The 15900-nt window shown below is 43.4% G+C and overlaps 1 protein-coding gene and 1 long non-coding RNA gene across 6 annotated transcripts in view; both read right to left on the bottom strand.

Moving 5' to 3' along the window:
* LOC106565046 (receptor-type tyrosine-protein phosphatase T) overlaps positions 1–15900 on the bottom strand; it is a 500470-nt gene that overhangs the window by 238663 nt on the left and 245907 nt on the right. The gene's annotated exons all lie outside the window — the stretch shown is intronic.
* On the bottom strand, positions 7883–12968 carry LOC145859503 (uncharacterized). Its single transcript, XR_014379702.1, has 2 exons — positions 11172–12968; positions 7883–10756 (listed from the first exon to the last, which is right to left on the bottom strand). It is a non-coding gene; the product is annotated as an uncharacterized LOC145859503 (long non-coding RNA).

Genomic DNA, 15900 nt, shown 5'->3' on the forward strand with positions numbered 1-15900 from the left:
TTTTGTTTCATTGCCGCCTTAAAGCCCTTGACATTCCACGTTAATAAGGAAAAGCAACAATTAGCTGTTTTCAACGATCATCAATGGCCGAGTCTTTGAAGACGCTTGGCTCATTGTCGTTAATGGTGAGACATAAGGATACTTGACATGACTTTCGATGGTGAAATTCTTGACAAGGCCCACAAGCACATCCGGAGTGCTAGATTGGACTTAAAACAAGGCGTCATTGGTGAGAAAACTCCATTCTGTGTGAGTAGCATTCTTTCATGTTTCTTTCACTGGAACAGCACCTTGTCCCCTTGTCCTCATCACATTATGATGGGAAAAAATAAGCTGCATTAAGCAAAGAAGTGAAGGAAAGAAATATATTCTGCTGGTAAATAAATATTCAGTCAGTTAACAGAGGGAAGGTGTTAAAAAATCATAAATCCAGATGAGGCCGCGTCCTCCAGATCATCAGAGTATTCTTATTCCTCTTCAGCAAGGTCTCCCTCACTACTGCCTGTAGGGATATAGATGAGTGTCTGTGTAAGAGTGAAGAAAGTGTGTGTGTGCGTGTCCACATGTGTGCTAGGACAGCCCATCTCCGGCAGCAGCCGCGGCGACTTAAGAGAGAAAGATCAGTTGGAATTGAATATTGCCAGCCCTCCTCTCAGATCATGGCGAAAGGAGAGTTTTAAGCTGGCCCAGGAGACCAGCCATGGAGGTCGAACAAAGCCATCTTAATATTGCAAACAAATTAACAGTAGAGATGTCCTTTGAAACCATGCATTTCGGCTCGACATGCAGGCTTGACCAGACAACTGTCCACTGCTCATCATCTATCAAAAGCCTAACTCATGAAGGGCAATGGTAATAGAAAGCACTAAAGCTTGGCAGTCTAAAGAGAAAGCCATATACATCAGTAGAAATACATCAATAAATATGCCTGAACTCTAAGAAACGGAGAATCTTTCCAACCTAATACTAGAGCTTAGGGAGCTAATAGACATTTTCAAAAAGCTCCCTTTTCATCAGAATATTCTAAATGTTCAAATCTCATTCCCGGATGGGATTTACCTGATGAAACAGCAAATCAGGATGTTGGCGAGTGTCCATTTTCTCTCCCAGAGGTGAAAACAGGGGTAGGTGGGTATTTTTGGGGAAACCAGCAGAGGACAAAGAGTGTTACTGCAGGAGGAATAGGATGAACTCTTGCCACCACAGCTCTCTCGAGTACATTATCACCATCTTCCAATGCACAGTGGTGTGATTTATCGTAACATGGGGGGAACATAATAAGAATAAATTCTGTTTGGTTGAGAGTCAAGCGGAGGTCTATAGTCTATAGATCATTCATGCTCGGCACAAAACGAATTATAGGCATCTTCAGTCCACCTCCTAATAAGCCATTAGGCCGGGAAGAAGAAGTGTATCAGTCGGAGGGATGACAGTGTGAGATGAAGCGACACGCTGGGATCCGAAGTTGCCACGTCCCTCATCGTCACCTGGTGGACATTAATAATGGGTCTCAACCTGAGGAGTGTACCCACAATTCACCTCTGAGTGAATATGGGCCAGAGAGGGCAGAGAGCCAGGAGCAAATTAAATTGCGGTGATCTATTCACGCCAAAGCCTTGAAATCGAGGAGGTGTGACAGAAAAACTGAGATTGTCAAACAAAATCAAGGCTCCGATCGAAGTTGAGGTTTTCGGAAAAGTGTAAAGTCGTTGAGTGTAGTGTTGCCTTCAGTACACTGACTATTAACATAATATCAACAAAATCTCCATATTCTATACAGTGGGTATCATAACTATTCACCCCCTTGGATTTCTTCACATTTTATTGCGTTAGAAAGTGGGATTAAAATGTAATTGTAATTTTTTTGTCAACGTCTAAACAAAATACTCTGTAATATCAAAGTGGAAGAAACATTAGAGGCTTTCGAAAAGCTCCCTGGTCTTTGTATACATATAGTTGAATCTTACAGATGAGGATGGGGTAGTCATTCAAAAATCATGTCAACCCCTATTATTTCACACAGTGAGTCCATGTAATTTATGTGATTTTTTTTAAGCCAAACGTTATTCCTGAACTAGTTTAGGCTTGCCTAAACAAAGGGGGTTATTACTTTATTTTATTAATTTGTAAACATTTGTAGAATTTTCTTTTCACTTTGACATTATGGAGTATTTTGTGTTGATCATTGACAAAATGACAATTACATATATTTCAATCCCACTTTGTAACGCAACAAAATGTGAAAATGTGTATTACAAGATGTAGATGTGAATATCAATGTGTGCTTTGAGTTTCCCCCGTGGGCCTGGTGTGCCACTCAAGCGCTGCTGGCTGCCAACACTCAAACTAGCCAGGCGGGCAGACAAGCGAGCGGGCAGGGCCCCGGAGCATATCTGAGGCCAATCACTGACCCCCTTCACCCCCACACTCCATGCCCCGCACTGGCACTAACATACCCCTACTCCCACCCTCCTCTCAACTCTCTCGCCTCCTCACCTTACCTCTGGCCAGTCCTCGGCACAGCTGCCACACCTGCCACATCCGATCCAATCTCCTCTTCCTCCCCCTCACTCCCTCCACCCTGCCCCCGTGACGTCTCTCTGACAGGTAAACACAGCGGCCGCCAATTCAGAAAACACATGTTCCTTTCTGCTGCACTTCACACAGCCCAACTAGCCCAGTAGACAGAGGAGTTACAGTACAGTGCTACAGAGCCGTGGCCAGCAGAATCTTTGTTCCACTTCACCTCAGCTCTGCCCCCACTGTCTCCCTCCCTCCATCCCTCCCTCCTTCCTCATCATCATTCCCTCTTCATCCCCCTCTCTCTCCTTCCTGGCTGCCTCTGATATGATGAAAACAGGCAGCCTCTTCCACACGAATGCAAACACCCAAGGAGCGCTATGTGTTTATTGGTTGCGACTCTCATCTGTGTGCACTCAAACCTCTCAAACAGTATCAGGTCATCTTCAGCGGATATGAAACACACCAAAATCATGTGACTGTTCGAACATTAGGACCAACACCTTCTGGATGGAATACATACTGTGTTGCATTAATAAAGGAGCCTGAACCGAGTTGAGATACAGCACTGCATAGCCTTCTGTACACAAAGATCTCCCCCCTTGTCCACACTGTTCTCAGGTCAGCCTCCACAGGCCAATCCAAAGTGACGGGGCAATCTGTAACTGGTTCGAGAGCTGTCGGCTCTCAGCCCAAGAACCATCCTCTTCCTGTCTTTAAGCCGGTACAGAGGTGCATTACAAACTCTTCTTCCTGCAGACCGTAACAATTCCTGTGTGTTCAGGCTCCATTCGGGCCTCACAGTTTCCTCCAGGAGGGCTCTGTTCATTGCCTTAGCCTATGACAGTGTTAATGTGTGGTAGAGTGGCGAATAATGGGGGGGGGAGGGTGGAATGGATTGTGTCTGTCAGCTAGAATTGGGTGCATGCTATCAGGGAAGAAGCAGTGTGGAAGTGTGCGGAGAGGGAGTGGGTCTTCTGAGGCAGGGGGTCCGGGAGTGTGTGGGGGCGGTGGGGGTGTGGTGGATACCTGCAGAGCCGGTTGCATGGAGCCACTGTATTAGCACATAATTTTCACCTAGCTAAATTGTTTCTGGGTAGAGAGGGATGGCTGCTGAGAAAGGACCACACACAGACACAAACACACACACAGAGGCACATTTAAGTGATAATGCCCAAGAATCCGGTGTTGGGAAGATATATTGGCCAAGGTGTTGTTAGGCCCGAGACGAAGTCCTTCCACAAGATATAGTCCCGAAACAAATCTAGGATTGCTACCTAAGCCGGCTGGTCGTTCGTTCTATTGGTTTGCTTGCCAGAGACACGACCCAGTCGTTCAGTCTTTTTGTTCCATTGCCATACTGGCTGGGAACATTCTTATCCCTTGCTTGCTAGCTAGCCAACTATGGCTAACTTAGTCATGTCAAACAGTGCAGAAAGAATAACAACAGTAGCTGCATTTGTTTAAGCTGTTTTCTAGTGACATTTATTTGGATACATCCATAACAATGAGCTAATTCGGCATGATTTTTGCCTGGCATATAAGATATGCTCTTTTGTTAGGACATTGTTATTCAGAGCAGCTAGCCAACAACACAGCTAACACAATACTGACGCTGGAAAGACTGACGCTGGAAAGACTGCAAACTAGCTGCGTTTTGTTTGACTTTTTTTTCAATTTACATTTATTTGTATATATCCATAAAAATGATGCCAGCTGATTCATGATTTCGGACTGGCTGAAAATGCTGCCTGCCTCTCTCTCTCGTCCCGACTCCCAACCCCTACACGTTCATTACTATGTGACAGTTGGAGATCAAGTTTGAATATTGAAACAATGCTGCAAATGTTAGAGACAGACAGTAAGGTTTATACAAATTTCCGCTTTTGAAAACGAAATGTTAGTCTAAAAGAAATGTGAGATGATTTCTTGATGGTTTTTATTGTGAGATTTATAACTTCCCTGCCTTGGCTGGTGAGACAGTGGATTGCACAGTGAGATGCAACAGAGTTAATAGGCATTTTAACGTCATAGATTTAGCCGGTGGTAACTTGTGGAATAGACACTGTCTGGAATGCACTTTTAACCAATCAGTAATCAGGATTAGACCAACCCTTTGTGTAAAACTAGCAAACTAGCTCAAACACACACAGCTACAGCACCAACAAACAAAAAGACTAATGACCAAGATGCAGATAGAGACACGCATTTGTCTGCAGATTCACACACAGACACACTCCCACACATATTCACCTTGCATAAACGTTAAAAGGTCAGAGAAGGCTGCAACTGTCTCTATTCAAATATGTTCCCTTTGTCTTTTTTGCTTCCCTGCCTCTCTAAATTACTTTTAGCATTTTACACCTTGAGAAAGCCCTGACAAAGTCCTTTTCCTGTTCATCGGCACTATTGAGAATGAAGGTAGTGTGTCTCGCAGCAGTTGGAATGAGCAAGAGTGGGAAAGGACATGTCAAGTAAAGCAGTGGATAATGAGAGGGAGACAGCACGGGAAATAGATGAGAGATGAATAGAGGCTAAATAGAGGGAGAGAATTCAAAGAAAAGCCGAAAAAGAGAATACGAGAAAGAGATGCGTGAAGAAATAAGGAGAGAAGAGAAGAAAAAAACACTAACAGTGCTGGAGCATTTGCGCCAGATCAGTGGTGCCTCCCCACTGTGTCGGCGCTCCCACACAGAGCTCCTTCATCATCTCTCTCACCTGGAGAACAGAGAGTTTCACGGCTGCTCATCTCAATTACCAATTCCCCATCAGGACCTCACAGGGAACATGTCATGCACACACATACACACACACACACACACACACACACACGCACAAGCAATCAGGGACACACGCACAAGTTCGTACAGAAATAGTCACATACTGTACACACCAGGGGCTGGAACTTAAATTATTTTCCATTCGTTACGTTCAGAACAGAACCATTGTTTTTTAATTCCATTCCACTGTTCCGAACAGCAAAATAAAGTTCAGAACCATTTCAAACCAAAAAAAGGACCGGTTTATATTGCTCCTTATTAAATATCTGAAACCATTTTTTTATTTTATTTTTACACTTAGCTCGATATTAAATTACTTCACCAATCAGTGTGGTTAGAGCAGCTTGCTATGGAGCAGGTATGCGATTTAATCTTTATAGGAAAGTTGTTAACCTCTCTGGGATAGGGTCTAGTTTCCTGAATTTCCACCTGACTAACGTGAAAGTTAACTGCCTGTTACTCAGGCCCAGAAGCCAGGATATGCATATAATTGGTAGCGTTGGATAGAAAACACTTTGAAGTTTCTAAAACGATTAAAACAATGTCTGAGACTATAACAGAATTGATATGGCAGGCAAAAATCAGAAGAAAAACCAGGTCCCAGGTTTATAATGGAAACCTATTGTTCCTATGTAATTCCGGCTCCCAGATTGCAATTCCTATGGCTTCCACTAGATGCGCTTACTAATGTTACTTTCCTTTTGAACATACTACTTTCCGTATTAAATATTATAGTTTATTTACATTTTAGGGTACCTGAGGATTAAATAGAAACGTCGTTTGACTTGTTTGGATGAAGTTTAGTGGTAGCTTTTTGGACTCCTTTGTCTGCATGTTGAACGAGTGGATTACTGAAATCGATGGCACCAACTAAGCAGACTTTTTGGGATATAAAGAAGAATTTTATCTAACAAAACAACCATTCATGTTGTAGCAAACAGAGGATTTTCAAAAGTAAGTGATTTATTTAATCGCTATTTGTGGTTTTGTGAAGCCTGAGCGGGTTGAAAAATATGTTGATGTGGGGCGCCGTCCTCAGACAATCACATGGTATGCTTTCACTGTAAAGCTTATTGTAACTCGGACAACGCAGTTAGATTAACAAGAATTTAAGCTTTTAAATGATATAAGATACTTGTATGTTCATGAATGTTTAATATTACGATTATTTATCTGAATTGTGCGCCCTCCAATTTCACAGGATGTTGTCGACAGGTGTCCCGCTAGCGGGACGCGTATCCCTATTAAGAGCTAATGGTATTTTGCCTTAACAGCATGCTTTAATCATAATGAAAGACAAACACACACTGTGCTGCCAGTCACAGTGTAGGGCGGGAGATGCAGCTGATCTTTTCGCAATATTCTCAGTAGATAGCCCGGCATCACAGGGCTAGCTATTTAGACACCCAGCAAATTTAGCACTCACCAAAGTCAGATTTACTATAAGAAAAATGTTATTACCTTTGCTGTTCTTCGTCAGAATGCACTCCCAGGACTTCTACTTCAATAACAAATGTTGGTTAGGTTCAAAATAATCCATAGTTATATCCAAACAGCGGCGTTTTGTTTGTGCGTTCAAGACACTATCCGAAAGGCTAAATAAGGGTGACGAGCATGGCGCAATTCGTGACAAAAAATGTCTAAATATTCCATTACCGTACTTCGAAGCATGTCAACCGCTGTTTAAAATAAATTTTTATGCAATTTTTCTCATAAAAAAGCGATAATATTCCGGCCGGGAATCTGCGTTTAGGTAAACAGACGAAAGAAAATAAAGCATTTGGTCGACTCGGGCACGCGCCTAAGCCCATAGTACTCTGATCGGCCACTTGCCAAAAGCGATAATGTGTTTCAGCCAGAGGCTGCCTCGATATCGTTCAGCTTTTTCCCGGGCTCTGAGAGCCTATGGGAGCCGTAGGAAGTGTCACGTTAGAGCAAAGATCCTCAGTCTTCAATGAAAAGAGCCAAGATGAAAAACAACTTCTCAGACAGGCCACTTCCTGCATGGAATCTTCTCAGGTTTTGGCCTGCCATTTGAGTTCTGTTATACTCACAGACACCATTCAAACAGTTTTAGAAACTTTAGGGTGTTTTCTATCCAAAGCCAATAATTATATGCATATTCTAGTTACTGGGCAGGAGTAGTAACCAGATTAATTCGGGTACGTTTTTTATCCGGCCGTGTCAATACTGCCCCCTAGCCCTAACAGGTTAAATTGGGTACGTTTTTCATCCGGCCGTGAAAATACTGCCCCCTAGCCCAGACAGGTTAAGCCAGCCCCACCCATCTCTTTAAGGATTCACATGAGGTCATGTGCTAAACAGTGAGTAGTGTAGTAAAGATTAAGACTAAAAGTCGTAGTAGTCCACAATAAGGTAAAATTCCAGGTAAACAGAAAGTGTCCAGATAAAAATGTTTTATCAATATTAGATGATGCTTACCCAGACACACTTGCCTAAATTGTTGGGTCATGTGAAAGAAATGCTATAACCCCCAGCCACATCCAGTGGTGGAAAAAGTACTAAATTGTCATACTAGTCTAATTAATTTCAAATTCCTTATATTAAATCAGACGGCACAATTTCTTTCTCTTTTTTATTTTTTATTGACAGATAGCCAAGGGCACACTCCAACATTCAGACATAACTTACAAACAAAGCAATTGTCTTTAGTGAATCTGCCAGATCAGATGCTCAAGAGATCAGATGTTCTCTTGATACGTGTGTGAATTGGACAATTTTCCTGTCAAAATGTAACAAGTACTTTGGGTTGTCTGGGAAAATGTATGGAGTAAAAAGTACATTATTTTCTTACGTAATGTAGTGAAGTAAAAGTACAAGTTGCCAAAAATATAGATAGTAAAGTAATGTACAGATAGCACCCAAAAATACTTAAGTAGTACTTTAAAGTATTTTTACTTAAGTACTTTTGACCACTGCCCAAATGCCTTCACACCAGTACATACTTTATATACTGTTACAGACGCACTTACAGTGGGCTCCAAAATTACTGGCACCCCTGACTGGCAATGCACAAGCAATACTTTCGAAAATATAAACAATTTAATTATAGAGATAGACTCTTTCTGGCACGAAGACACAGACGCAAGCGCTTGGAGTTGGCCAAACGTAATTTAAATTGACTGGAAGAAGGTGCTCTGGTCAGATGAGACCAAAATTGAAAGTTTTGGTCAGATACAGCATCGGCATGTTTGGCGTCAAAACAGAGATGCATATAAGGAGGCACCTCAGACCCATGGTGAAATATGGTGATGGGTCAGTGATGTTTTGGGGCTGTTTTAATTCCAGAGGTCCAGGGGCACTGGTTAAGATTGATGGCATAATGAATTCCACCAAGTATCAGGCAATTTTGGCTGACAATCTGGTTGCCTCTGCCAGAAGGCTGAGACTTTGCTGTAGGTGGACTTTCCAACAAGACAATGACCCAAAACATACCTCAAGATCCACACAGAAATGGTTCTGTGACAACAAAATCAATGTTCTGCCATGGCCATCTCAGTCGCCGGACCTCAATCCAATCAAAAACCTATGGGCTGAGATGAAGAGGGCAGTTGATAAGCGCAAACCCAAGAATGTGAAGGATCTTGAAAGGATCAACATAGAGGAATGGTCCAAAACCCCTCCAAATGTGTTCTTTAACCTTGTCAACCATTACAGGAAAAGACTCCATGATGTTATCCTTGACAGAGGTAGTTGCCCTAAGTACTAAATGAGGAGTGCCAGTAATTATGAAACCTTGATTTTTGTGAAATGTATTTTGTATTAAATAATTGTATGATTTTGGTTGGTTCTATTGAAACATGAATTCTATTGAAACATGAAGCGCAGTATTTCTCACATGTTGGTATTTAGAGTTTCTCTCTATAATTATATTGTTTATATTTTTTTTAAGTATTGTTTGTGCATAGTCAGTCAGTGGTGCCAGTAATTTTGGAGCCCACTGTATCACATAGTATTCCATATATAAGTTAAGCTGAGTGAGGTGCACATGTACAGTACATAAACAGATGCATGCGCCATATATTTATGTGGATGCGTGCAAGGGTCCCTGGTTCGAGCCCAGGTTGGGGCGAAGAGAGGGACGGAACCTACACAGTTACATAGATGCTGTTGACCCGGATCATTAGTTGCTGTGGAAAAGGAGGAGGTCAAAAGGGGGGTGAGTGTAACCGATGTGAAATGGCTAGTTAGTTAGCGGTGGTGCGCGCTAATAGCGTTTCAATCAGTGACGTCACTCGCTCTGAGACTTGAAGTAGGGTTTCCCCTTGCGTTGCAAGGGCCGCGGCTTTTGTGGCGCGATGGGTAATGATGCTTCGTGGGTGTCAGTTGTTGATGTGTGCAAGGGTCCCTGGTTCAAGCCCGAGTTGGGGCGAAGAGAGGGACGGAACCTACACAGTTACATATGCACACAATCAGGGGGAAAGTAGCGGGATAAAAAATAGTAGCAGCAACATATGGCCTGTGTGTTAGGAGAGTCATTTGAATAGAGGAACTGCAGACAGTGCTGTTGACTAGTCCTTCCGAACCATGCATGAACAAGGGAATCTATATTCGGAGAGCCTGTTTCCTTGACTTTGGTGCAGGGCGTGTGATGTCCATAGCCTCTTCGTCGTAAAACTCCTTGATCTTCCCAAAAAGTTGTGTTTGTCTAACTGTGTCCAGTCTTGTGGGGCTTGTACAGGCAGACCATCTATGGGAGGAAGGATGTCAGCGTTGCACTGTTGCTGAAACCTGGTCCCGACAGTCCGAATGCTCCTTGGTGACAACATCACCAGGCTCCAGAGCATTGAAGGTGTAAAATAGGGAATAACAACAAAAAATCCGAAGACATTACAACCCCACACAACATCAATTCACCTCCCAAGTTTAGATAAGAAGAAGAGCCTCATGCAATGCAATGAAAGTTATTTTCACCTGAAGTGCTGGTACTGCTTGATCTGTGGCAGCGGCCTGAAGGACGGAGTCAGGTGTTGTTACCAGCCATAGCTTTCCACCAGCACTGTACCATCGTCCAGTCCAACCAGCTGTGGGATGTTGACCCCTGTCAGTGCTGTCCTTCACAACACCAACAATCTCTGACAAATTGTTCACTCTGGTCTTTCTGAAGCGCTACTTGATGAGGCTGAAGCACCAGTTGGGGGCAAACTTGGTGTGGCCTGTGATCAGGAAGTGAAGGTCCAGACTGTGCTGGAGCTTGTGCATGGTCCACCAGACACAATACCAGAGCACAAACTTGTTCTTGTTTTGGCCACTGCAATTATCACAATTCAGGTCCACACGTGTTTCCCCAACTCCGTAGTTGAAGACATGATGCATGTAGTTGATGACTGTGCTGCTGCCTCTGCTTGCTTGGGCCAGCTCTCTTTTTGATGGGAGGCATTAGACCATTCTTCTTGTATGACTGCTGGAGGAGAGTCAGGCCTGTTTTACTGATGCTGAAAGACATTCCAGATACAAATATTTTAGCATTATTATACAATAGATGCGAAATGGCATTGAGATATCACTACACACACGTAATGTTAGCTAGCTAGCCAGCCATCTAACATTCAGCTGGCTAGCTAACAGCAAACTTTAACTAGGGGTATTTTGTTTAGACATGTCACGTTAACGTTAGCTAGCTAAAAAATGAACTATAATCCCAATCCATAGAGTAACATTACTAGCAATACAAACCAATTGTCATAGCTAAAGTTATCCAAATAAGTTAGGTTCAATATTAACGTTAGCTAGCAAGCCAGCCATCTAACTCCAGCTGGCTAGCTAACAGCATGCCTTAACTTGCAATGAAAACAACTTAATGACAAAATTAGAAACGTATAATATCTGAAACTGTAGCTAGATTCTTACCTGTATACACGGATGAAAGCTTCACGGCAGACTGCAGCCCCTTTCATTAAATAAAACGTCCTGCGTCGTTTCTTTTTAGTTTGCACAGCCTTTTTGGCCCGTTGTGTTACACTGATTTCAAAACTCGGTCAACTTCTTCTGTGACAACAACACTGTTGATCGCCGTTTCTTCCCCATCACCGTCATCAGAAGACTCTACAATGTCTTCTCAATAATTAAAAAAATAAATAAACTCAGGGATTTCCTCATCGTCTGATTCATTTTCAGAGTCAGAGAGTCATCATGGCACGATTGTCCTCCAGAAAGTAGTCCATCACAACTTTTTCCCACTGACCTTTGTCGATAGCCTGATAAACTCAGGGCAGCAATATTATTGAGTGCAGTAGCAACATATTTGCAGTTCTCCATGGCTAACATTATATATTTCGAAAAAACTGCAATAGAAAGGATTATCTACGCATAACGAGCAGTTTATTTTATAGACACAAGATGCTACACCGCAGAACAATCTGAAACTCATCTCTCGGCATGTCCAGCCCACTCATTGTCTCAACCAATCTTGGCTAGCTGGAATGTTCCTGTCTTTTTGTTTGGCTAAAACAACTAGGCTCTTAATTTAACAACTTCATTCGTATGTACAGATGGCATAACAGTTTTATCAAGGCATATGAAAGTACACATGTTCGAGAAGGCATTTCTGCCAAAAAATACATTTTGATAAAAAATATTTTTTACGTTCAAACGGCTCTCCTGTGAAGACTTGACTTGCGACATACGCCTAGTTTCCTGAATCGGGTCATATTTGGAATTTGGTATTTTATTAGGATCCCTATTAGCTGTTGCAAAAGCAGCAACTACTCTACCTGGGGTCCACACAAAACCTTAAACATGACAGAATACGGAACATTAATAGGTAAGAACAGCTCAAGGACAGAACTACATACATGATTGGTTGACGGTAGGTGGGGGCGTGAGGTCTTGTATAAACACAAACGCACTTCATTGACAACTTCCTTCACAACAGCTCTGCTCCACGAAGCGGCAAGGAGTATGAATGCTTGGACTTCTATGGAGGCCGCATCGAAGTAAATGCTGTATGCCACTGCAGACATCGGATTGACCATGCAGAGCCATTAAAGCAAACGTTCACACAACATTAAACACAATGGAGAAACTGGAAACATGCTCCCAAAACAAAGACAACAAATAAAATGACAGTAAACTGGTAAAATAAAGATTTTACTCGAGTTAGTTCATATAAGGAAATCAGTCAATTGAAATAAATGCATTAGGCTCTAATCTATGGATTTCACATCACTAGGAATACAGATATGCATCTGTTGGTCACAGATACCTTAAAAAAAAGATTGGGGTGTGGATCACATAGATTTGATCAGGCTGTTGATTGTCGCCTGTGGAATGTTTTCCCACTCCTCATCAATGGCTGTGTGAAGTTGCTGGATATTGGCGTGAACTGGAACACGCTGTTGTACACATCAATCCAGAGCATCCCAAACATGCCGTTTAATCAGCTTCTTGATATGCCACACTTGTCAAGTGGATGGATTATCTGGGCGAAGGAGAAATGCTCACTAACAGGGATGTAAACAAATTTGTGCACACAATTTGAGCGAAATAAGCTTTTTTGTGTGCATGGAACAGTTCTGGAATGTTTTATTTCAGCTCATGAAACACGGCACTTACACAGTTACATGTGACATTTATTTTTTTGTTCAGTAAACAGTGCATTCGGAAAGTAATCAGACCCCTTGACTTTTCCCACATTTTGTTATGTTACAGCTTTAATCTAAAATGGATTAAAAAATATATATTCTCAATCTACACACAATACCCTATAATGACAAAGCGAAAGCAGGTGTACATTTTTTTTAAATGTAAAAAAAAAAAAAAAACAGAAATACCTTATTTACATAAGTACTCAGACCTTTTGCTATGAGACTCAAAATTGAGCTCAGGGGCATTCTGCTCCCATTGATCATCATTGAGATGTTTCTACAACTTGATTGTAGTCCACCTGTGGTAAATTCAATTGGTTGAACATGATTTGAGAAGGCACACACCTGTCTAGGTGTCTGACAGGTCCCAGTGTCTGACAGTGCATGTCAGAGCAAAAACCATGCCATGAGTTCGAAGGAACTGTCCGTAGAGCGCCGAGACAGGACTGTGTTGAGGCACAGATCTGGGGAAGGGTACCAAAAAAATTATTTCAGCATTGAAGGCCCCCAAGTACACAGTGGCCTACATCATTCTTAAATGGAAGACGTTTGGAACCACCTAGACTCTTCCTAGAGTTGGCTGCCCGGCCAAACTGAGCAATCGGGGGAGAAGGGCCTTGGTCAGGGAGGTGACCAAGAACCTGATGGTCAGATGGAAGATCAGTAAAAGGCACATGACAGCCCACTTGGAGTTTGGCAAAAGGCACATAATGTACTCAGATCATGAGGAACAAGATTCTCTGGTCTGATGAAACCAAGATTGAACTCTTTGGCCTGAATGCCAAGCGTCACGTCTGGAGGAAACCTGGCACTATCCCTACGGTGAAGCATGGTGGTGGCAGCATCATGCTGTGGTGATGTTCTTCAGTGGCAGGGATTGGGTGACTTGTCAGGATCGAGGGAAAGATGAACAGAGCAAAATACAAAGAGATCCTTGATGACAACCTGCTCCAGAATGCTCAGGACCTCAGACTGCGGCGAACGTTCACCTTCCAACAGGACAGCAACCCTAAGCACACAGCCAAGTCGACACAGGAGTGGCTTCGGGACAATGTCCTTGAGTGTCCCAGCCCAAGCCTCGACTTGAACCTGATCTTACATCTCTGGAGAGACCTGAAAAAAGCTGTGCAGCGACTCTTCCCATCCAACCTGACAGAGCTTGAGAGGATCTACAGAGAAGAATGGGAGAAACTCCCAAAATACAGGTGTGCCAAGCTTAACTGTCATACCCAAGAAGACCCGAGGCTGTAATCACTGCCAAAAGTGCTTCAACAAAGTACTGAATAAAGGGTCTGCATATTTATTTTAAATGTGATATTTCATTTTCATTTTATTTTAATAAATTTGCAAAAATGTCAGTATGGGGTATTGTGTGTAGATTGCTGAGGGGGGGGGGGGGGGGGGGGGGGAACTATTTAATCCATTTTAAAATAAGGCTGTAATGTAACAAAATGTGGAAAAAGTCAAGTGGTTTGAATACCTTCCAAATGCACTGTAAATTAATGGGAGAATATGTTGGGATTTACAGTAACTTCACTGATGAATATACACTGCTCAAAAAAATAAAGGGAACACTTAAACAACACAATGTAACTCCAAGTCAATCACACTTCTGTGAAATCAAACTGTCCACTTAGGAAGCAACACTGATTGACAAATTTCACATGCTGTTGTGCAAATGGAATAGGCAACAGGTGGAAATTATAGGCAATTAGCAAGACACCCCCAATAAAGGAGTGGTTCTGCAGGTGGGGACCACAGACCAGTTCTCAGTTCCTATGCTTCCTAGCTGATGTTTTGGTCACTTTTGAATGCTGGCGGTGCTTTCACTCTAGTGGTAGCATGAGACGGAGTCTACAACCCACACAAGTGGCTCAGGTAGTGCAGCTCATCCAGGATGGCACATCAATGCGAGCTGTGGCAAGAAGGTTTGCTGTGTCTGTCAGCGTAGTGTCCAGAGCATGGAGGCGCTACCAGGAGACAGGCCAGTACATCAGGAGACATGGAGGAGGCCATAGGAGGGCAACAACCCAGCAGCAGGACCACTACCTCCGCCTTTGTGCAAGGAGGAGCAGGAGAAGCACTGCCAGAGCCCTGCAAAATGACCTCCAGCAGGCCCCAAATGTGCATGTGTCTGCTCAAACGGTCAGAAACAGACTCCATGAGGGTGGTATGAGGGCCCGACGTCCACAGGTGGGGGTTGTGCTTAAAGCCCAACACCGTGCAGGACGTTTGGCATTTGCCAGAGAACACCAAGATTGGCAAATTCGCCACTGGCGCCCTGTGCTCTTCACAGATGAAAGCAGGTTCACACTGAGCACGTGACAGACGTGACAGAGTCTGGAGACGCCGTGGAGAACGTTCTGCTGCCTGCAACATCCTCCAGCATGACCGGTTTGGCGGTGGGTCAGTCATGGTGTGGGGTGGCATTTCTTTGGGGGGCCGCACAGCCCTCCATGTGCTCGCCAGAGGTAGCCTGACTGCCATTAGGTACCGAGATGAGATCCTCAGACCCCTTGTGAGACCATATGCTGGTGCGGTTGGCCCTGGGTTCCTTCTAATGCAAGACAATGCTAGACCTCATGTGGCTGGAGTGTGTCAGCAGTTCCTGCAAGAGGAAGGCATTGATGCTATGGACTGGCCCGCCCGTTCCCCAGACCTGAATCCAATTGAGCACATCTGGGACATCATGTCTCGCTCCATCCACCAACGCCACGTTGCACCACAGACTGTCCAGGAGTTGGCGGATGCTTTAGTCCAGGTCTGGGAGGAGATCCCTCAGGAGACCATCCGCCACCTCATCAGGAGCATGCCCAGGCGTTGTAGGGAGGTCATACAGGCACGTGGAGGCCACACACACTACTGAGCCTCATTTTGACTTGTTTTAAGGACAGTACATCAAAGTTGGATCAGTCTGTAGTGTGGTTTTCCACTTTAATTTTGAGTGTGACTCCAAATGCAGACCTCCATGTGTTGATAAATTGGATTTCCAT

Source organism: Salmo salar, chromosome 12 (assembly GCF_965601325.2).
Source record: "Salmo salar chromosome 12, fSalSal1, whole genome shotgun sequence".
NCBI classification, from domain to species: Eukaryota; Metazoa; Chordata; class Actinopteri; order Salmoniformes; family Salmonidae; genus Salmo; species Salmo salar.